The following is a 24,294-nucleotide window of genomic DNA, read 5'->3' on the forward strand; positions in this document are numbered from 1 at the left end:
AAAAAAAGCGACTGGGGTAAAAACAAACACATTAATCAAAAGTGAAACAAATGCGATTGTTTAATCATAGAAGGATGTGAAAAAACACGTCACAGATGACACCAGGGTGAGGGCACATGTACGCTCTCCACGCAACGCAATGCAATGCAAATCGTTTTGGCTCTTGTTTGAGAATATATTTACAGAACTTTCACTTATACACAACTTATACTGAATGGCCAAAAGCGAAAAAACTTCCCAATCATATACACAACTTATACTGAATGACCAAAAGCGAAAAAAGCTTCCCAATCATATGTAACCAGTATAGGGATTGTGGTGGCAGCAGTTGAAAGTTACAGCAAACAGACAGAAAAGATAAAACATACAGAAAACAAATACAGCAGGTACTAAATGTCAGTGCAATCTTTACTTGCTGTGTCCACGTGGGGGTGGGGTGTATTGCCATGCAATGTGATGGTCTAATCTTGTGTGTTAATGCAAAGTGACCGTGTGCAGAAGAAGGAGGCGTTACAGAGTGGGAGAAGCGGAGAAAGGGAACGGCAATAAGTGGAAGGGAGAGAGGAGGAAAGGCAGGAAGAGGAATGGAAAAAACAAGGTACAGGCAAAAAGAAGCCAGTTAAAAGAAACAAAGAAGAGGCAGAGAGAGAAGTTTTATTAAAACATATATGCAGCTTTCCAGTGTTAAATAGATCGAACCACATATGGCAATAAGGACAAGCATTGGCCGCGCGGCCATAAAAGTAACGGGCCGCACGGCCGTGAAAGGGGACGCGTTCTCTGGTGTGGGAGAAGCGGAGCAAGTAAAGGCAGATGGCGGCGCCGCAAAATTGAAAGTAATCGCGGCTGTAAGGGTGCCCGCGAGATGGCGCCTGTGCTTGTAAGCGCGTGCCCGTGCGCGTATCCGCTCGCTGGTGGCCGGAGAAAGCCTTTTGGTAGCACTTCAAAAAGCCAGTTACTAAAGGTCTCGCCAGACCAACGCATGCGCTGGCTCTAGCGAGACCTAAAAATTGAGGTTGCAGCATAGCCCGGATTTCAGATCCCACTAAAACTTACACAGACTCATGTCAATAACATATCTATCTGCCAGTATGCACCCTATCATGTCTGGGAGGACGTCCCGACCCTGTGTTTCACTGCCTCCTATCCCCCTGTACCCCACTCCCCGCGCTCACTGCCTTATATCCCTCTGTACCCCACACCTCGCGCTCACTTGCACAACATATCCCTCTATACCCCATACCTCGTGCTCACTGCCACATATCCCTCTGTATCCCACTCCTCACACTTACTGCCTGATCGCTCACTTTACCCTGCCATTCATCTTCTGCGTGTTCTCTCCCCTTCCATTCGTTCTACCTCTGTTCACCCCTTACTTCTTTTAATACCTTACTCCTTTCTCAATACCTCTACTTCTTTTCCTCTTCAGTAACATCTCTCTGACACATCTCTGCACTTCCTTTATATCAACGCACCCCTCTACTTCACCTGTCTACCTCAGTGTTGGAAACCCACTCCCACACTAGAAGGGGTGGTGGTGGTCTTCCGGACACACTGTGGTAGCTTGGCTCGAGTGGTCAGGAATCAGGCTCCGTGCTAAGCATACAACATACCCAAACAATAACCATGCGTGCATCCGTTCCAAAAACGACTCTACACCGTAAAAATTATGAAAATAACTTTCTTTATCTGCTTTTTCTCTTAGTTGCTGATTGGAGAAAATAAATAACAATCACAATATACAAACTTTTTAGAAAGTGCAGGACAAATAAATACTGGCTTAATGATTCAATAAATAGGGGTGATCATAAATACTGAAGGCATAAATAAAAAGTGCAATACAGACAGGCAATTAAATATTCTGAGGCAATAAATACTGTAACCAATAAATATTGTGCATCAATAAATACTGTGGACCAATAAATACAGTGGAACAATAAATAGGTTAAATACAATAAATACAGTGCCCCTAATAAATACTTAAAAGCTGACAGTGACACTCATGGATTCAGATCACTTTTGAATTCCTAAGGGCTGATTTGGCCCAGGCACAGCTTGTGGGGATGTGGAAGGCTTGGGGGTGTCTACTCCCTGGCTTGGTCAAGGCTGAGGCCTAAACTGAGGTAGATAAAGGGGGAAAATACCAGAGACCTGGCTCTCTCTCTCCACACAACTTCTCTAGATTAGTCCCAGTTCACCCCTGGCACAGTCAGGTTGGTTCCAGCACCTCCCTAGCCCCTTAGAGCAGTCTCTCAGGTCTCCACAGGGCCTTAGGCGCCCTCTACTCCACTTACTGCCCTTTTTCTGATGCTCCGACGCCGCTGGAGTCGGGTCGATGCCGTGAGGCGGTTCCAGTTCGATGTCGGCGGCCTCGGCACAATGTCAGTTCTTTGACGACGCCGGCAGGCGGTTCCGGTCTCGATGTCAGCGGCCTCGGTTCGATCTCGACCTCCGATTCGATGGCGTCGGGCAGTCTTTACTCGATGTCGACTTCGGGCGGCTCCGGTCCGATGGCGACCTCGGATTCGATGACGTCGGCCGGCCTTGCCTCGATGTCGACTTCCGGCGGCTCCGAAGTGCGATCCTCACTCCCGACCTCCGGTGCTCCTCACAGGTTTCCGGCGACTCCGGAGTGCGACCTCCACTCCCGACCTCCGGCACGATTCTCACAGGTTCCGGCGACTCCGGAGTGCGATCCTCACTCCCGACCTCCGTTACCCTTCACCTCGGTCTCCGACGACTCCGGAGGGCGGACTTCACTCCTCCGATGACGCCGCTCACCCGACCTCGGGTGACTTCCTCCTCGACCTCTGGTATTCCTCACGACCTCTGACGGCGCCCTCTCTCGACCTCTGGCGGCTCCGGGTACGACGTCTGCTTTTCCAGTCAGCGCCGCTTCTCCACATCTGGCTCCAGGTCTTAGGCTACTCGACGTCGGACTTCAGGGAAACCAGCTTCCAGGTCAGGATCTTGCTGTTCTCTTGTTTCTGAGGCCTGTTCCTGCTGTCCAGGTCCTCAGGATGGTTTTTCTGACTTCTTCCCACACAGGGCTCTAGGCTGGGCTCCGTCAGTAGGGACTAGTATCAAGGGTGGGTTTATGGACCCCACTCCAGGCACAAGTTTCCACCCCTGCTGCTTCACTCCTTCCTCCTTCACGTTTGTGCTGCTCACTCTTCACCAGTCAGGTGCCAACTGCCAGCTCCAACTGCCAACTCTCTCTCTTAGCTTCCCAACATTCTAAACCGCCTCCAACTGTCACAGGGTTCTGGAATGTTCTGGAAGGTGCTAGTAGGTTCCAGTGGATGCTGGTGATGTCACAGGTGGCCACCATTTTGTGCTTCAGGCCCTCAGACAGAAGTTTCAGGGGTAGGTAAAATGGCTCCCTGAATCTGCGGCAACATGAAAAAATGAAAACAAATGAGGGGAAAAGGGCCAAGTCCTACACTCAGTCTTTATTATTTCCTCTTCCTCAGCTGTCTCTACCTGTCTCTGACACACCTCTCCATCTCTCTACCTGGCCCTCTCACGTTCTAAGACTGCATTATTCTCCCCTCTCCAGCTTTGATTTACCTGTCTCTGCTCCTGAATCCTTTTCTTCTACACCTCACTTCTTTGTCTACCCTTCACCCCTCGCTACCCTTCTGTTTGCCTCACTACGGTCTTTACCCGACTCACCTTTCAGTGCCTCTTCCCATTTCATCTCCCTCCCTCACAGCGCTCTCCTAGCATGCATCTGCTTCTCCCCTCACCACCATGCCTGCCTCTACCCCTCCTTACCTTTCTAACTAGCCTAACTTTCTACCTTCCTGTTATTCTTGGTAGTGAACCTTTCATTTCACCCCTCCGGTTGTATTACCTACGCATTCAAATTGAGTAGGTCATTGCTGTGCTCCCAACCTGACATCGAGACCCAGTCCCCTAGCCTCTCAACATGCCCAGATATAACAACAAGCATTGGCATAGCCAAAAGGTTTCGCCTTTGGGACCTGCTGCAGAACTAAATACTTATAAGGTCCCAAAGGCGAGACCTATTGGCGATGCCAATGCTTGTTTTTTTCAGCTTGGCCTGAGCATTGCCCGATCCTGACTGTCTGCCATTTTAGCCCCGCCCCTATTGACTAATATTAGCCACGCCCCTTCATTTACCAGGTTAGCCCCCCCCCCCGGAAATATTTCTGCATATGCCCATGCACAAAGTAATTCATTCATACCTCAGCCTTTCCCGTCACCAGTTTTCAGTATACAAGGACAGTCCGATCGAGAGAGTGACCCAAATGAAATTGATGTGGATGAAACAATTTCTGGGAGGGGGAGAATGAAAGATTTCCAGTCGGCTGATCCCATTGATGTCTATACTAGCGTGGAAGGTAAAAATGAGGCCAGGAAGGTCATAGTTATGTTATTTGTAAACCTACCCTCCTCCCCCCCTCCCCCCCCCCCGACTGCAACAGCGCCTCTTGCTCGTCATACACGTCTTACTCTCTTATCGTTATACAGAACACAGGGGCAGCACCGCCTTAAAAGTGGAGCACCTTGTTAAAGCACATGTCCTCAAACTAGGCTCCCCACCCACCTCCCCCAAGAGCCCCTGGTGAGGCCTGAATTAAACTCGGAGGTGGTGTTAGGCACTTGCAAGCGGGATCATCATGCTGAAAACAATGCTATATGTTTATGAAAAAAAAGAGTGGTAGTGAGCCACTGTAATGAACCATCAGTAACATCTTTTGTCACTCATATTCTGTCTGGGAGTAGGTGTCAAAGGTGGGAGGGACTCCAAATAATTAGACCACCCCACACTTTTTTTATTATTATTAAAATAAATGATCACACTGTGGATACTTTTACAGTTAAGGGAGACCAGGCTTGCTGCTACATGATTGTCAATATCGTATTGGGCTGTCAATATCGTATTGGGCTGTGTTTTATAAAAGAATAACTGAACATAGCTTCAGTGTTTGAATTGAATGCGTTTAGAGGTGCCAATTGTATAGGATATTGTTGAAAAATGTTTTTCTTTTTTACATGAGGCGGGGTGCAGCAGTAATAACGTTTAAATACCAGTGTGTTACAATGTGAGAACAGCAGGTTTGGGGAGACAGTGGGATGGTAAATAGGTAAGTATGGTTGGATCAGCATCAGAAGGAATTGGTTTAGAGGGGGTAGGCACAGGGACAGATAATTAGAGGCTGGGAAGGGCACAGAGTGATAGTTTCATGGTTATTGGGTAGAGGCCAAGTGTGCAGGGGAGCAAAAGGACAGGTACTGGGGTAGTATGTGTGCATGGGAGTTCGAGTGTGCAAATGAGGATCAAAGGGCTTAAGGTAAAGGGGATCAGAAACTGGGTTAGATTTGAGAATATTTTGCTCATGCCCGTAAAACTGAAAAAAAAAATAGAAGAGGGTAACTATGTAGGTTGCAAATTGGCATTTAAAAATACTCCGGGAGAAGATTAAGAATGTAACTTTCTTTGAATTTATAAAAAAAATGAAAACCTAAGTTGACAGTGGTAGTGTCAATGTACATAATGCATTGAGTCTGATGTATTGAGCAGCAGCTACCACCTCTCTTGGAAAAGTGGCTGGGGCATCAGTAAGACAGTTGGTCAGTCGCACACTGATTAGTGGAGCAGATACAGATTAATAGAAATAATCTTCTCCAGTATTGTATCTTTTATAGATTCACATGCTTGAATCTTCCCCGTCTTCATGGTGGGAGACCCACAGTAATAGTAAAAATAGCAATACTGAAAAACATTACCATAGACCTCACAGAACAGAGACCACAAATTAGTAACCTTTCCATCTTATTTTATAACATCCAAAATTCAGCCAATCACAACAGAGACCCCACAGTACCCTGCCCCTTCAGAGCCACCATACCTCAGATTTCTTACTGTACATCGTGTGATAGGAAGTCTCTGTGAGCTCTGCCCGGTGACCGCGCTCTCTCCAACTTTTGACATCCAGTTTTCAGCTTCTGCTCGATTCAAGGCATTTCTGAACTCTGTCTTTGCCTCTCCTTCTTTTTAAGATGCCATAGCCCAAACAAGCATTTACAATGCAATGGTCTCGGCATTGCTAAAGTTTGAGCTATTGGCATTGCTCATGACATTATTTTTGTTTGTTTTTGTTTTTAAAAACATTTAAAGAAACAGCATTGTTATTTACAATGTCAATAGCTTAATCACTCTCAAATGCGAGACCTATTGCATTTGCACCCACACATAGAGCCACACACACAGAGCCACCCACAGAGCCACTCACATAGAGCAGCCCACACACAAATAGAGCCACCCACAGATCCATCTACACATACACACGCAGTAGCCCACTGACCAATTTACATTATGTGCACTTTGTGATCTGCATGGTACATGTTCTTTGCTGCAGGCACATTAACCCTATGTGCTACCTTTCCAGGAGTCAAAACTTCCACTAGACAAAACTCCGATCTCTCTCTCTCTCTCTCTCTCTCTCTCTCTCTCTCGAACATTAAACACCAGAGTCATCATGACATTTTATTGTTGCCGAAAATTGCTGGAGGCCAGGAAGGAGGCAGCAAGCGCTTTTAAAACATTAATTTACTTGCAAACATAAACACATGCACCACGCGTAAAAGGGGCAGGGAGTAAAAAATGAGAAAGAAGCGAAAAAACACGCCCCCGAATCCGAAAAAGACGGGGCTTGTTTGGAGAGACAAAGCCAATGGAGAAGAGGGGAGAAGAGGGGCGGGTTCAAGCCCCACTTATGAAAAGCATTAAATCTCGCAAGCGAGAGTCCTAAAAAAGGCTGTTTAGCCCATTGCAAGACCTGTGGGAGGTGTAAGCTGTTCTCAGAAGACCCGCACAAACATTGTCTATATTGCTTCTACCCTGACCATAAGCCCAGGTAATGCAAATATTGCTGCTCAATTAGGGTGGATAGACTGCTCCTCTGGCTCCAAAAGAAAAGGCCTGCCACAGTCTCGGAGTCTGAACCTGAGGAAAAAGCTTGTCCTTCCTCTAGAAAGTGAAAAGAAGAAGGCTCCTCTTCTCATCATGGGGACTCAAAAAGATCCCAGTCCCAGGATAAATCTGAAGTGAAACACCACAAAATAACTCAGGCGGAGACTTCAGCTCCAGCTTCTGCTCCATCGACTCCTTTCAAAGACCATTCATCTCGTCCGTCGATGGCTTTGTCGTTGAAGATTCAAACATCTACGAAAAAAGCAGAGGTTACTGCAACGTCAACGTCCTTGTCGGCGACGGCTACTACTATGACAGTCAAAACATCGATGGCAGCAGCGTCTGCAGGTTCGCAGCTAAATTTGACTACGTCTTCATCTTCGACGAGACCATCACCTTCAAAGAGGATTTCGCCATCTACCACCAGCCTGTCGACGTCTCTGACGACAGTGATCTCACAGACAAAGGTCGTCCACGTAGCAGCAATGGTGTCGCAGTGTCAAGAATTCCTGTCATGCAAGGGAAACACGCCCTTATGTAAACAGGAGAGCTGTTACATAACTCAAGGGAAACACGCCCTTATGTAAACAGGAGAGCTGTTACATAACTCAAGGGAAACACGCCCTTATGTAAACAGGAGAGCTGTTACATAACTCAAGGAAAACACGCCCTATAAAGGGAGGAACCGGGAGGTACAAGGCTGTCGGATATTGTGTTTACACCGACGTACCTGCTTCGTGAAGAGCAGTGTTCCGGAGTGGTGCTCCAGTAAGGCAAGAACGGAGGTAGGTCGAGTCGTTACTCCCTGGGCCGTGTCTTGCCCCATCGTCACCTGTGAAGGACCCGGAAGCTCTACCGGTCAACCATTGAGCTTCGCTTTTTGACTCTGCTGAGTCCAAGCGCAGTGGCGCTTTTGCTGGTTGGAGTCGTAACTCCCAGCCCGACCAGAGACACAGGGACTGCCAGCTGTAACGCACACCAGGAGGTGTTTGCCGCGTTACAGACTCGGAAGTCCACAGGATCGATCGAGCGGCTGCTCTCGGTTCAGTCTTCTTGCTTGTGATTGGGGTATCGGTGACGCATCACCAGGAGGTGACTCCGCGTCCCGGTGCAGTCTGAGGAAGAGGTTGAGCGGCTGCTCCCTTCAGGTAGAGACCCCGGCTGGGTGTTTCCCTGACTCCTCGATTCTCCCCAACACTCTTCGTGCCCCTCACAGCCTACCGATTGGCATTGTCGGCCATTTCATTTCTGCCCTCTGTTGGCATACGCCGGGATCGGCGTATATGCAGAGGACGGTTAGGACCATCCGTGCTGTGGGCTGGTAACGTACTTAGCCTGGAGGATTCCAGTGACTAACTTTTGTTTGTTCTTTGTATTTTATTTGCCTTCATTAAAAGAACTAACCCTTCACAAGTGGTTGCGTCCTCATTGTCGTGTCTGTTAAACGATCCTGAGACGTTCAGGGCGTTACAAAATATCCGACCGTAATAACACTAACTGTCTCCCGGTCGATAACAGACATGGCAACACTTGATGATGTGCTGGCTGCTTTAGCGGCCATGCAAGTTGAAGTGGCTGCCTCTAGGCAAGAAACAGCCGATGTAAAAGCCAGACTGGATGCTATCCAATTGGACCCGCTCACGCCCAGCACCTCCCTCACGAACCTGACCCCTGCGGTAGTAGTGGAAATGCCGGTAGCCATCCCCTTGGCAACACCAGAGAGGTACAGTGGGGATCCTAACACAGTGCAGGTATTCCTCACACAAGTGGCGCTACATTTATCGTGCAAACCAAAGGCGTTCCCCACGAGTCAGGCTCGTGTGGCTTTCCTTATATCCTATTTGGCTGGAAACGCGGCACAATGGGCCGTACCTCTGGTGAGCAGGGACGACCCCCTCTTATGTGATTGGGGTGCTTTTCGCGAGGAATTCCTGAAGGTATTCGACAGAAGGGCTGACTCGTACACGGCGGACCGTGAAATGCTTGAGTTGAGACAGGGATCCAACGACCTGGTGCAGTATCTCAACGCGTTCCGAAGGCTGGTTGCGGAAACCAAGTGGCCTGTTGCTAAACAGACGGCGCTCTTCCATCAAGGGCTGTGCGATGAGCTCAAGGACGCCGTGGCTCATATTGACCCTCAACCCAAGACATGTGAGGGCCTTATCAACCTGGTATTACGGCTGGAACATAGGCTAAGTGAAAGAAAGGGGGATCATGGGAGAAAAGGAAAATCCCTTCCATCCTATGTGACGGTGGGAAGTCCTGAAACTTCCACCGCATCCAAGGGAGAACCCATGGACATCAGCGCAATACGAGCGAGCCTCACAGCCACGGAGAAAGAGTCACGCCGTAAACAAGGATTGTGCCTATATTGTGGCAAAAAAGGCCACTACGTACGTGAATGCCCTGCCAAACCGAAGACGTCACGTTATCGGGCCAACCGGTCGGTAACAGCCGTGGTGGACATACCGGCGGAAAACTAGAGGACTCCAAGACCAGAGAAGGGGCATCTCGGAGTCACTCATCCATCCCTTCACTTTCCAACTCGGTCACTAAGGGACAACGACACCTGTTTATCACGGTGCACGTGGGAGTGCATGACCAGTGGATACCCGTTGTGGCCATGGTGGATTCAGGGGCCACTGGCATGTTTATGGACCACAACGAGGCATGCAGGCTAGGGCTAGTGCTTCTTCCCAAAGCAGTACCCGAAGACGTCTATGCGGTAGACGGAAGGCGATTGGTGACGGGGCCCATCGGACAGCACACGGGGGTCCTTCCGATGAGATATGGGAGGAACCATCTGGAACAAATCGATTTTAACATCATCCGAGCGCCCCAATATGGCGTCATATTGGGATTGCCGTGGCTACAGAAACACAACCCCTTTGTGGATTGGCCAACACATCGCATCGAAATGACGTCACCGTATTGCATCCTGCATTGTGGAATAAGAACGGAATCCCTTGACGCAGATGAGAGCGGGTGTCAGACGGTGGCTACAGCGGCAGAAAAAGATGTGGCTCTCCCCCAGGCTTATCACAGTTTTGAGGATGTATTTGATGAGGTGAAGGCGGAAGTGCTACCACCACATAGACAGTTTGACTGCCAGATCGACCTGGTGCCAGGGGCCAGCGTTCCCAGCGGCAGGCTGTATGCCCTGACGGAGCCTGAAAACGTGCATCTCCGGGGGTACCTGGATAAACTCCTCAAGCTAGGATTCATCCGCCCGTCCAAGTCTCCGGCCGCCTCGCCACTCTTCTTCATCCCGAAGGCTAATGGGGAGCTGAGAGCCTGTGTGGACTTTAGGGCATTGAATGCGATAACCATAAAAAATCGGTACCCCTTGCCTCTCATCAGTGTACTTCTGGAACAGGTCAAGAAAGCTCGTATCTACACCAAGTTGGATTTGAAAGGGGCATACCATCTGGTGCGCATGAGGGACGGAGACGAGTGGAAGACCGCCTTTAAGACCAGGTTCGGCCTTTTTGAGTACCTCGTCATGCCGTTCGGTCTGTGCAACGCCCCGGCAGCCTTTCAGTACTTTTTGAATGAGGTATTCAGAGAGGAGTTGGATATCTACGTGGTCGTATATATCGACGACATCCTCATCTATTCGTCCAGTGTGGAGGAGCACGTACACCACGTCAAAGCTGTGCTCCAAAAGCTGAGGGAAAACATGCTGTTTTGTAAACTCAGCAAGTGTGACTTCCACGTCACATCCGTGGAATTCCTCGGAGTGATGCTGAGTCCAGAGGGACAGGAGATGGCAGAACGAAAGATCAAGGCGGTGAAAGAATGGCCGGTGCCCCAAAGCGTGAAGGACGTCCAAAGTTTCATTGGCTTCGCCAACTTTTACAGGCGGTTTATAGATGGATTTTCAGGAGTGGTGGCCCCAATCACACAGCTACTGAGGAAGTCCAAGGAGTTTGTCTGGTCCCCTGAAGCGAACAAAGCCTTTGAGGCCCTGAAAAGCGCCTTTGGTAAGGCGCCGGTGTTGGCTCACCCCGATCCTGATCTCCCCTACGTGGTGGAAGCGGACGCGTCGGATGTGGCGCTGGGGGCTATCTTGTCCCAACGCAACCACGACACAGGGGTGCTTCATCCCGTTGCGTACATGTCCCGCAAACTCAACGACGCCGAACGCAACTACCATATTGCGGAGAAGGAGCTTCTCGCAATCAAGGACGCCTTCACCGAATGGAGGCATTGGTTGATGGGGGCAAGACATGTGGTATCGGTGTACACGGACCATCGGAACCTACAGTTCATGACGGCCACTAGACACCTTTCTCCCAGGCAGCTGCGGTGGATGATCTTCTTTGCGGGGTTCAACTTCCGCATCACATATCGGCCGGGGACGGAAAACCGGAAGACGGACGCCCTGTCCCGTCAATCTGCAGTTAAGGAACCATTGCCTGCAACCGAGCATTCCATCATTTCCCCGAGGATGGTATTGGGGGTTATCCAACCGGATACTTTCCTGAGGGGAATAAAGAGAGGGATCAGGTCATTCGCATGGCGGAGGTGGCTCCTCAGTCACAGAGAATGGCAGCTGAAGGACGGGATACCCCTGAAGGGCAGGTGCCTATTGATACCCACGCCTAGGCTAAGGAAACAAGCCTTCATCTGGTGCCATGACTCTCCATGCGCAGGTCATTTGGGCTTTGAAAAAACGGTGGCTAGCATGGGACGGCATTTCTGGTGGCCAACCATGAGAGTGGATGTCAGGAGGTGGGGACAGGAGTGTCCTACGTGTGCTACCATGAAGGCCGACCATGGCCGAACCCAAGGGCTCTTACATCCACTTCCGACCCCGGATAGACCATGGGATGGCATATCACTGGACTTCGTGGTGGGCCTACCGGTAGACCAGGGGATGACGGCAATACTGGTGGTGGTGGATTACTTTTTTTTTTTTTTTTTTTTTTTTTTTTTTTTTGAAACCGTTTATTGCAGTTTATAGAAGTTACAGGTATGGGCCTACAACCACACGGCCGGCCGCTAGAGCATCAAAAGCATATTACATACATACAGCAAAAAATTTTCTCAGCGGTGCACAGTAGGAAGACAGGAGTGATCAATGGTGCAGGCCTCACAGCTCCATGCCCACAGTACGGTTCCATTTTCTTAATACAAAACAACATAAACAAACCACAACCGCAAGGCAACCCTCGATCCAAAGTGACAACACGTGCTCCATAAGTGGGGGATCCAAACCAGCAGCAAAATTCTGAAGAGGGGGACGGGAGTAGATCAGGGACTGGGGGACCGCGCGCCCGCGGCCAAGGGAGGGGCGCCATCTAGGGAGACGGAGCCGGCGAGGCCGCTGGTAGCAGCGGTGGCTCACAAATACCCCCGCGGTAGGCGTTCCAGGGGCCCCAGAGTTTCATCCACGCCCCAGGCCTACCCCTCGCCACATACACCACCTTTTCACGAAACATACACCAATCCATATGTTCTTTCCAGGCAGACACCGCAGGGGGCCTCTGGGATCCCCACAATTGGGCAATATCACGCTTGGCGATCATGTATCCCAGCGTCACCCACCGCGCCTGCGGGACCGAGTAGTCATTTGGTTCCCAGACATTCAGCAAGCATCTCCTCGCTTCAGGCAGCAGCGCGACACGCGTAACCATTCGTAGAACCTCATGCACACCACGCCAGAATCGCTCCACCTTCGGGCACTCCCACAGTATATGCATGAAAGTCGCCAACGCACCACAGCCACGCTTACACATTCCATCACCGGCAAAACCCATACGTAAAAGCCTTGGCCCCGTCACATAGACCCGGTGAAGGATCTTGAGCTGGACGAAACGAAGGCGAGCCGGGATGGCCACCTCTTTCGGAGAGGCCACCGCGGAAATCCAATCCTCGTCGTCCAGCTCCAGCCCGTCGGCAACCCACGCCTCGCGGAGACTAGTCAGCAGACACGATCTATCGTTAATCAATTTTTTGTATATGAGGGAGATCGTGCTGTCCGGGACATGGCCATCTAGCACTCTGTCCTCCAGGGGGGAAGACTCCGGAATGGATGCAACATCCGGGAAGACGGAGCCCAGCGCATGGCGGACCTGTAGGTACCGAAAGTACTCACTGCCCTGCAGCTGAAACTCCGCCTGCAGCGTCTCAAAAGTTTTGAATCCCCCCCTCGTCCAGAGATCTCCCACCGTGCTGATTCCGATCGTGTCCCACTTTTCGAAGCCCTTCGACGTCCACAGGGAGCCCAACCTCTCAGATGCATACAGCGGAGACGCTCGGGTCAAACGGTCCTTCCACCCCATAGCTGCATTGGCCGCGTGCCAGACACGCACCATGACACGCGTCGGTCCCGTCAAACGGGAGTCGGGCGCGCCAGAGTAGAGCGCTCGATTATAATCGCCACCGGGCAGAAGCGTCCTGTCCATCTCAAATGCCGGGTTCAAGGCGGGCCCGTAAAGGCCATGGTTAATTGCAGCTAGTTGGGAGGCCCAGTAATACCGTTTGATGTCCGGGAGGGCGACCCCTCCATCGTACCACGGGAGCGTCAATTTAGCAAGAGCAATACGCGGCCTCCCGTCCCAGAACAGGCGCCGCTGGAGGCCCTCCACCTCGCGAAAGTAGCGTGCCGGGACCAAGTCCATGGTATTCTGGAGGGCGTAGAGGAAGCGCGGCAGAGACATCATTTTAAATAAGGCCGCTCGGCCGAGCGGCGAGAGCGGCAGACGCCGCCAGCGCACCACGTCCTCCCGCAGACGCTGGAGGGGGGGCAACAAGTTCCGCTCATAGCGGGCCTCCGGGTCAAGAGTGATATATATACCCAGGTACCGGAAACCCTGGGAGGCAATCTGGATCGGACAGTCCCGTGGCAGGACCGGGGCCTCCCCGGAGAGCACATAGACACAGGATTTCGCCCAGTTGATGACCAGGCCTGAGTTGCGACCGAAGGAGCGCAAAACATCAACCAGGACGATCAGTGACTTGCGCGGGGAGGCGAGATACAAAAGGATATCGTCAGCATAGAGGGACACTCGGTCCTCATGCTCGGGGGTCCAGCGGAGACCACGGATAGAAGGGTGCCACCGCAGCCACTCCGCCAGGGGCTCCATGGCCAGGGCGAACAGGAGAGGCGACAGGGGACAACCCTGTCGCGTGCCCCGCCCCAGCGCAAATGGGGCAGATACTCGCCCATTCACCACCACCTGCGCCAACGGGCCCGAATATAGCAATTTGACCCAGCTGACGAAGCCCGGGCCAAACCCAAACTTCGCCAGCATCGCCCAAATATAGGGCCATTCGAGCGTATCAAACGCCATGGTGGCGTCCAAGGACGCCAAGATGGCCGGCTCCCGCACAAACGGGACACGTGCGAGCACCCCGTGTAAGCGCCGCAGATTAAGCGCCGTGTTGCGATGTGGTATAAAGCCCGATTGGTCTTGGTGGACCAAATCGCCCACCACGCCAACCAACCGGTTGGCCAACACCTTGGCGAGGATTTTGGGCTCCGCGTTCAGAAGCGAAATCGGCCTATAGGATGTGACCCGCTCACGGGGCTTCCCCTCCTTATGGATCACCACAATTGTAGCCAGACGCTGGTCCAGCGGGAGGGAGCCCTGCGAGTGGGCCGCAAGGAACATCGCGCGCAGGTGGGGCGCCAGCACATCCGGGCGTAGCTTGTATAGCTCAATGGGAATACCATTGGGGCCCATGGCCTTGCCGGATGCAACCGAGCGAATAGCCGAGGCAATTTCGTCCGAGGTGGGCGGGGCATCCAGCGAATCCCTGTCCTCCACCGTAAGGGATGGCAGTGCGATGTCCCGAAGCAAGGCATGGGAATCTTCCTCCGAGCAGGGAGAAACCGGGGAGTAGACTTCGCGGAAATAATCCGCGAAGCAGGAGACAATGGCTTCCGGCTCAGTGACGCACACACCATCCACGCTCTCAATCAAAGGCACCACACGGCTCGCTCTTTCCCTCTTGTCCAACCACGCAATCAATTTGCCAGCCTTGTCACCCACATCATACAATCGCCCCTGCTGCTCTCTACTGAGGCCCCTGGCCGCCTCCGTGACGAGGGCCCGATAGGCCGCCTGCTTTAAGTGCAAAACATGTAACTTAGCATCTGTTACCCCGCTCCCCAGGTCACCCTCCAGTTCTGCAATCTCGGCCTCAACCCGGGTCACCTCCTCCCGCTCGCGCCGCCGGGCATTGGAGATAAAGGAGAGGGCCTCCCCTCTAAGAACCACCTTGAAAGCCTCCCACAGGGAGATGGCAGACGGGACCGACCCCACATTCTCATCGAAATAGCGCTGTAAGGATTTGATCAAGTCGGCACGAATGGTGGGGTCGCGCAAATACCATGCATTGATCGGGGCCACCCTGCCATCCCCCCTCGGGAAGACATCGAAATGCAACAACAATGGGGAGTGGTCTGAGATACCCCGTGCCAGATGGCGCACCTCCCCCACCCTCCCTGGGTGGTGGATTACTTGACGAAAATGGGGCACTTCATCCCCTGCAAGAGAGTCCCTACGGCCGGGGAATTGGCGTCACTACTCCTAAAGAATGTGGTACGACTGCATGGATTACCTGGGGTGATCGTGTCAGACCGGGGGTCGCAGTTTACTGCGCAATTCTGGAAGACTTGGTGCACTGCGCTGCATGTTAAGACCGCCCTGTCCACCAGCTACCACCCTCAAACGGACGGCCAAACCGAGCGCCTGAACCAAACGCTCAAACAGTATCTGCGATGTTTTGTGGACCAGGGCAGGGAAGAATGGGTCGACTTGCTATGGGTTGCAGAGATAGCCTATAACAACGCCACTCACAGCTCCACACAGTCATCTCCGTTCTATAGCAACTATGGCCAACATCCCAGGTTCTTGCCATTTCTACATCCGTTCAGAGAGGACAGGATTCCCGCCACAGCGGACAGGGTGGCACACATAAAAGACACGTTGATGCGCTCAAGGGCTGTCCTAATAGAGGCCAAGAGAAGATACAAGGCTGCGGCAGATAGGAAGAGAAGGCCCGGGCCACTGTACCGCACTGGAGACTACGTCTGGATATCCACAAGAAACATGAGGTTTCGAAAGAACAGTGTGTTCCATCCCAAGTACATGGGCCCCTATCGAATTACCAAGTGTATGGGTCCCGTGAACGTGAAGGTGTGCTTGCCCCAGTCATTGCGGATACACCCTGTCTTTCATGTATCATTGCTCAAACCAGCACCCTCCAAGCCGTCTGGGACACCTAGGCCGGTATGCGTGGAGTCGGAGGTGGAGTATGAAGTGTCGGGCATACGGGCGTCCAAATGGCGCAGGGGGAAGCTGTGGTACCTGGTTGCGTGGAAAGGCTATGGCCCGGAGGAGCATTCATGGGAACCGGCTGAAGGGGTTCATGCTCCGCGCTTGGTCTCCTTGTTCCATCGGCGTTTTCCTGCCAGCGCTGGACCCGTGGGGAGCCGCTGAGAGGGAGGATGTACTGTCAAGAATTCCTGTCATGCAAGGGAAACACGCCCTTATGTAAACAGGAGAGCTGTTACATAACTCAAGGGAAACACGCCCTTATGTAAACAGGAGAGCTGTTACATAACTCAAGGGAAACACGCCCTTATGTAAACAGGAGAGCTGTTACATAACTCAAGGAAAACACGCCCTATAAAGGGAGGAACCGGGAGGTACAAGGCTGTCGGATATTGTGTTTACACCGACGTACCTGCTTCGTGAAGAGCAGTGTTCCGGAGTGGTGCTCCAGTAAGGCAAGAACGGAGGTAGGTCGAGTCGTTACTCCCTGGGCCGTGTCTTGCCCCATCGTCACCTGTGAAGGACCCGGAAGCTCTACCGGTCAACCATTGAGCTTCGCTTTTTGACTCGGCTAAGTCCAAGCGCAGTGGCGCTTTTGCTGGTTGGAGTCGTAACTCCCAGCCCGACCAGAGACACAGGGACTGCCAGCTGTAACGCACACCAGGAGGTGTTTGCCGCGTTACAGACTCGGAAGTCCACAGGATCGATCGAGCGGCTGCTCTCGGTTCAGTCTTCTTGCTTGTGATTGGGGTATCGGTGACGCATCACCAGGAGGTGACTCCGCGTCCCGGTGCAGTCTGAGGAAGAGGTTGAGCGGCTGCTCCCTTCAGGTAGAGACCCCGGCTGGGTGTTTCCCTGACTCCTCGATTCTCCCCAACACTCTTCGTGCCCCTCACAGCCTACCGATTGGCATTGTCGGCCATTTCATTTCTGCCCTCTGTTGGCATACGCCGGGATCGGCGTATATGCAGAGGACGGTTAGGACCATCCGTGCTGTGGGCTGGTAACGTACTTAGCCTGGAGGATTCCAGTGACTAACTTTTGTTTGTTCTTTGTATTTTATTTGCCTTCATTAAAAGAACTAACCCTTCACAAGTGGTTGCGTCCTCATTGTCGTGTCTGTTAAACGATCCTGAGACGTTCAGGGCGTTACACGCAGTCTGCTATATAAGCGACGGCACCGTCGTTGAGCCTGTCGACGGAGGGTAAAGCCAGCTTCCTGCATCCCAAACAAATACAGGACTTTTGTTAAGATTTCCCTTGCGCCTCCAGCTCATCTTTTGGACTTCCAAGAGTCAGGAGAAGGTTTGTTTGTGCTTGCATATAGTCCATCACAGTTAAGGGTCAAATGTCAAGACTCAGACATTGAGGACAATGATCCATCTTCTTACCTTGCAGGGGAATATTCTTTTACGGTTAAAAAGCCTTCTTCTGTTCAACGGCCTGATTCCTTCCTGGAACGTTACCTATATGATGATCGGGAGGAGGAACACCATCACTAGCAAACCATCGGTGAATGTTCCAGTATCTTTAGTGTCGGGCTTACGTCATATGATTGATTGATTATTGTAGACGTTTTTCAGATGCTAACGCTCCTCAACGGCCTGCGCCTCCTTAAGAGGCTCCTATTGATCTCGCTGGCCAAAGCACTCCTAAATCCACCAGGGAAAGGGTTTTGCCTCCACTGATAATCATCACGGAGGACACTCAGGATGCGGATCAGCAACAAATGGAAGAGGGTGAGATTCATACTGACGTGGATGTCCATGATGAATGAGATGACTATATAGCACTCATGCAATAACCAGTGGTTCAACCTCCAAGTAGAGGAAGCACAAAAACTACCCTATGATGATGCTGTCACGTTCTTATGAGTAGGGCGGAGAATCAAGATATACCGCCTTTCCGACTTGTGTACGTGAATGAGGGTTTTTTATCAGTATACCACACAAATATAGCAAAACCCTGGTTACTGAGGTCAAGTGATCCATTCCCCACTTTTGATTTTTTTTTATATAGCACTCATGCCACCATCACCTATCCCACATTCTGCGGATTTTCCACCCGCAGACATCAGTGGATTTCACGATCTTTTAGAGCATGCCTCCAAGCGTTTTTATCTACCAATGCCAGCTAAACAGTCTGAATGCTTTTTGTATGACTTCAAACCAGGCACTCAGCGTTCCATCACAGCAAATCCTATAATGGATTTTTTGTAGTAAGAGGGCCTCAAGTTCATGAAAACACCTGTTTCCACTCCAGCTGTGATTCCAAAGCTGGACAAAAAGTACAAGGCCCCTGACAAGTCGCCGCATGCCTCATTGGTCATCCTAGGGCAGACTCAGTCATCATGCAAGCAGCACAGCGGGGAGCCAAAAATCCATCGTCCCCATGTACAGCTCCACCTCAGGGTTTTTCTTTCACACTTCTTCCTAATCAAGAAGAAAACTGGTAAATGGAGGCAGGTCATGGACTTCAGGTTACTGAATAAGTTCATTAAAAAACAATCCTTCAGGATCTTCTCTCTCCAGGAGATTCTTCGTCTCATGAAACAAAGTGGATTATCTGTCTTCTCTCCATCTCAATGCTTATTTTCATATTCTCATACACCCCGAGCATCGAAGATTCCTCAGGTTCTAAGGGGCAGGGTGTTATTACCAATTCAAGGTACTTCTCTTCAGTTTATAACCTCCTCCCAGGGTTTTAACCAAATGCATGCCCCGATAGCAACTTTGCTAAGATGTTCAGGTCACCAGGTTTTTCCCTACTTGGACGACTAGTTAATAAAAGCTCCAAGTTTTCAGGCAGCAAACATTTCCAACACAAGCCTGTCGGAATATCTTCCAGTCCCTAGGGCTGCATCTCAATCTGGAAAAATCGTCCCTTATTCCTTCCAAATCTCTGACTTTTCTGGGGGCATGCTTCAACACGGATCTTGGCAAAGCCTTTCCCTCTCACAAAAGAATATTATGTATTCAGAATACAACATGGCTTCTCTCACCAAAAAAGTCAGTTTTTGTGAGATTATACCAATCCATGCTGCGGATGATGTCCTCTTGCATTCCGCTAATCCCCAATCGCCGTCTCCGCATACGACTGCTGCAGGAACACCTGGATTCACGGAGGATTCAATCTCAAATATAATTCAACGACATGATTCAAATTTTGGCAGGAATGAAAGCTGTAATGTCCTGGTGGATGGTCAAGGAAAACCTTTCACAAGGCCTCTCCTTCATTCACTCTGTGCTGCGGCTGGTGATGACCTCAGATGCATCAATGGATAGATGGGGGCTCACTTTCAGGAATTACAGGTTCACGACAAATGGTCCAAGCAGGAATCAGAGTGGCGCATAAACCCTCTAGAGCTCAAGGCAGTATTCCTGGGCCTGAAAGCTTTCCTGCTTCGAATCCAGGGCTCGTCGGTCCTCGTCAGGACGTACAATACTACCACCATATTCTACCTTCGAAAGCAGGGTGGCACAAAATTAAGTCCGCTTTCTCTTCAAGCTCACAAGATTTGGGAGTGGCTTCTTGCCAACCACATCTCCTTGCGTGTAAAACACATGCCAGGGGTCTACAACAAGTGGGCTGACTCAGCAGAGTTTCTAAGCAATTACACAAATGGGAGCTCAACGACCAACAGCTGCAGGTGGACTTCCAGTCCCCGGATTATCCAACATTAGATTTTCGCTATGTCCCTCAACAAAAAGTGCGCTCTTTTCGCAAGCAGGTATCCTCACCCGGAATAATGTGGAGACGTCTTCCAGTTTTCATGGGTGTGGATGTTCACCTACACCTTCCCCCGTTTCCTCTCATCCCTCGAGTCCTTCAAAAAATGAAGCAGGAGCCATGTTGGCTCATCCTCATTGCCTCCAATATGCAAGGCAATTCTGGTACACCAAGCTGCATCTCCTATCCGACTGTGCTCTGAATCTCCTTCTTCCAAAGGAGATCCTTCTCTGCATGAATCGGGGCCAAGTTGTTCATCCGTAAATCCTCTCTCTTTATTTGTCGGCTTGGCTCCTCATCACTCTTAATTTGGAGACTTGAGCCTATCCGAGGAATGCAAGTCAATCCTACAGAAGTCTCGAGCTCCTTCCACACTCAAATGTTACACAGCAAAATGGAAGAGATTCTGTGCATGTTGTATTACTCGGTCATTGCATCCGCTTTCATCCTCTAAGGATGTTTCCTTATCGCTTGCACCTAGCCAAAGGAGGGCTTTCGTATTCTTCAATAAAAGTTCACCTTGCTTCAATATCTAGATATAGAAGACTTTTGGATCAATCTTCCTTGTGGTCCAACAGACTAGCGGGTGACGCTTCGAACTACCAGCCATTGTCTGCTGCAGTTGGGGGCTTGGGCTACACGCACCAGGAGCCCGTGCGAGGTCATTGTTGCTACCGCCCCTGCCACCACGCTATTTAGCCCCTCGCGCCACCCGCTGCGCAGACGAAGCCCAGGCTAAGGACGGGCCCGTTAGAGACTGGGCTGGGCCATCCCTCTTAGTTTTGTGGTCCAGTGTGTTGTTGGTTCATTAGTAAGTCGTCATTCTATCAGCACTGAGGCCTATTGCATATGTATTGAGGCTAGAATGTCCATTCGTGGGGGGAAGGGAGGAGCGGGCTCCGGATCCGTTGTGGGAACGCTTGATAATTTCCTGACGAGGGCTACATCGGTTCTCGACCACGAAATAGCTATTGCCGAGCGCCGTCTCTCAATCGACCATGTCCTTGCAAAGCGATCATCCTTGGGGGGCCTGGCAAATGCACGTACACCTGTGAGGTTACCTGTTTCTACGCCCAATCCCCAGATCCATACTGCATTGAACCCCAATGGAAATTTTGCATCTACTATTCCATTATCCAATATGCCATTACGTTCTAATGGCACGTTAATTACGTGTTTGGCCGAGGTACACGAGGATTCTTGCCATTCGCCAGAATCCATACAAGGGCCTGCTCCAAAAAGGAAAAGAGGGGGTGCTCATTTGAGGGGTAAGAAGGTGGAGTCTTCTAAAGCCATTGACATTAGGAAAACGCCTACTGAGGCAACTACTACAGTTAAAGTAACAAAGGGAACATTGCCCTCTATAACTGATAAGAGCACAGAAGATTCTTCTATCGTGCCCCCACAATTAGAGCAGTCCTTTTGGTTAAAATTAGAAACCCTTCTAATTTCAGCACTTGACCCCCCTATTGAAAAGACTGACATTGATTGACAATAGGCTGGAGGGTTCGAAGAGCAGGTGAACTCAAAATTGGGAGATATTGTGGGGAAAATAGTGAGCAGCGGCTGTAATGCCGACTTGGAGAAGGAAAAAGGGTTAATCATAGAGGCTTCGAATAACCCAGATGGGGTTGCACTAGTAAGGGACCCAAGTGAGTTTAGGGGCGAAACAGGGAGTAGGGCTGATGAGGTGATCTTAGGCACCCAGGGCAATAGGTATATGATCAAGAGGGTGCCCCTAATAAAGATGATAAAGCTATCAGGGGTTTCCCCAACGGGAAGGATGCAAATATTCAGCCCCACCATTTAGATCTACCCCCTGATTGTTCCCCCTATGTTGTGGTTTTAACTGGAGTTCCCGAATTGAAATTTGGCACTGTTGAATTGTATGACCAATTGAAAAATAAGACGATTTATTGGTTAAACACCAATAGACCTCTTCCCAGAGAAATACACTCCCGGATACTATTAGTTAGAAGAGTGAATTGGGTAGTATACAGAGCCAAAAATTCTCCGGGTGATTGTATTGTTATCAACTTTCGAAACCCGAAGGTAGTGGAGTATGTCTGTACAGGCCCTCACACCTTTTCAAGATCTGCTATAAAAGCTCGGGATTTGAGTTATTTTTACAACCTGCCAGACCATATGCCTAACTATGGATACCTCAAACAGCACAGGGGTGTCCCTGGTAAGTCGATCCGGAGTACTGGGTGGACAATGGGGGAAAGTAACGATCCCATGCAAGGAATCCAACTTGGTAATAGATTCAGTGTTCTGGACCTGGTAGATTGACTACCTCCCACTTATCCTGACCAGGATGAAACCCCTGTAGAACAAACCAAGTTATGTGAAATAGCAGGAGGGGGACTCCACCAGTACTTTGGCCTAAGAGGGGAATCGGAGAGTGATAATGGGCCAAAGCCCCCCCTAGTTAAACTTGTGGGGGAATTAGAAAGGAATGCAGTTCCTTCAATAACAGCCTTAAAAGACTGTCCTGCAGTAGGGCGAGTGACAGAATTTGCTCCACCAACCACTGAAACTCTAACTATAGCTGTGGGTGAGGGAAATGCCAGTCGGAGTACCCAATTGGTCCCAGGTGGCCCAAAACTTCTATCCTGGAATATTGCGGGCCTTGTGTCTAAATTAGATGAACCAGATTGGGGGACTATATTGATTCCCACGAAATCTGTTTATTCCAGGAGACATGGGCCGTAAATCCCCAATATAGGGTAGGATTTGTGGCGTATTGTGAGGCGGCCGCAAAGGGACCAAAAGAGAGACCCTCGGGGGGGACTATGCATATGGGTAGCTTCCCATTTAGGCTATCCGATCAAATGTGCGGATACACATTCTCCCGATATAACATGCATAATTTTGACACATTGTAAATTACCCCATCTAACGATTATAAATGTCTATTCCCGCCCTGTGAACTATGGTGGGACTTCCCGGACCCTAGACCTCTTGTTTAATCTTTTAAATTCATTAGCAGGAACCACACATTTTTTAATCGGTGAAGATTTTAACTGCCACTACGAACCTTTTGAGGGTAATATCCAATCCATCACTAGCGACGAAGACAACACTTGGTCGATACCGGTTCCTAGCATGTATTCGACAAAGCGTTGGACTCCTCTGGTTCTTCAGTTGACTTCCTTAACCCTGACTTTCTCATTAAGGGCCTGTAATGGTCGGTTTCCGGGAGATCATCCTGGCCGACCAACCTTCAAGAGGCCAGACCGGGTAATAGTGATTGATTATATCTTGATCCGCGTAGAACTTTGGCATAGTGTGTTGAATTTTGGTATTGAAATACGTAGTGAGAGTGACCATGACCCCCTTGTTCTAACATTAAAATTTCAGATGGGGGGGCCATGATCAAAATCCTGAAATGTTTAATGCAAATAAATTTGTGGTGGTTAATGGAGGGAGGCGAATCCGATGGACACCCTCTTATTCCACATAGCGCTAGCAATGCCGGGAGAATCCATCAAGAGATGGTGCAGGCTCTGTCTGTTTTTTTTTTAGTGAGGTTTCTACTAACAATAAATTTAAACTTCTAAGGGATAGAAAACCATGGTTTAATAAGAGTTGTAGAGAGGCAAAACAACTTTTGTTGAACTCTCTAAAAGGGGCTGATAGCAAGAATATCCGGGATGCCAGGTTCTCCTTTAAGAAAATTACAGCAAGTGCAAAGGCAGAGTGGGAAACTCAGAGATGGTCAAATATTAAGATGGCTTTGGAGCTAAAAGACAGTAGAAGTTTCTGGAATTTGGTCCATCATGGCCAAGCTGAAGGCAGGACCATCATTGATCCCAACATTGATGAGGATAAATGGCACCAGCACTTTAAGGAACTCTATTCCAGTCCCCTTACCGATGTACGTGCGGTGAAGCCATTGGCCTGCCTTCTCATTCCCGAGCTTGTTTGTGATATTCCCCTATGTACTATGAGCGAGGTTACCTCTGCCCTCGCGAAACTCCAGCCAAATAAATCCCCTGGACTGGACAGAATTCCCGGGGATTTATATAAAAGTGAACAGGCAGTTTGGGCCCCATATTTATTAGCACTTTTTAATGCAATTTTGTGTGGCCTACCTGCACCAGCATCATGGGCTGGCGCTGAGATTGTTCCAATTTTTAAAAAGGGCTCGCCGATTGAACCAGCGAACTATAGGCCCATTAGCCATATAGATGTGTCCCAAAAAATCTTCGGGAGGGTTTTGCTGGCGAGATTGCAGGATTGGATTGAATACTCGGATGTCCTGACCCCGCTGCAAGCAGGCTTTAGAGCCAAGATCTCAACAATCGACCAGTTATTTAGATTGCAGCTAAT

The 24,294-nt window shown here is 50.2% G+C and overlaps 1 protein-coding gene across 2 annotated transcripts in view; it reads left to right on the top strand.

Annotated features, from left to right (window-relative positions):
• HACD3 (3-hydroxyacyl-CoA dehydratase 3) overlaps window positions 1–24,294 on the top strand; it is a 309,056-nt gene that overhangs the window by 1,827 nt on the left and 282,935 nt on the right. The gene's annotated exons all lie outside the window — the stretch shown is intronic.

Source organism: Triturus cristatus, chromosome 3_1 (genome assembly GCF_964204655.1).
Source record: "Triturus cristatus chromosome 3_1, aTriCri1.1, whole genome shotgun sequence".
In the NCBI taxonomy this organism is placed as follows: Eukaryota; Metazoa; Chordata; class Amphibia; order Caudata; family Salamandridae; genus Triturus; species Triturus cristatus.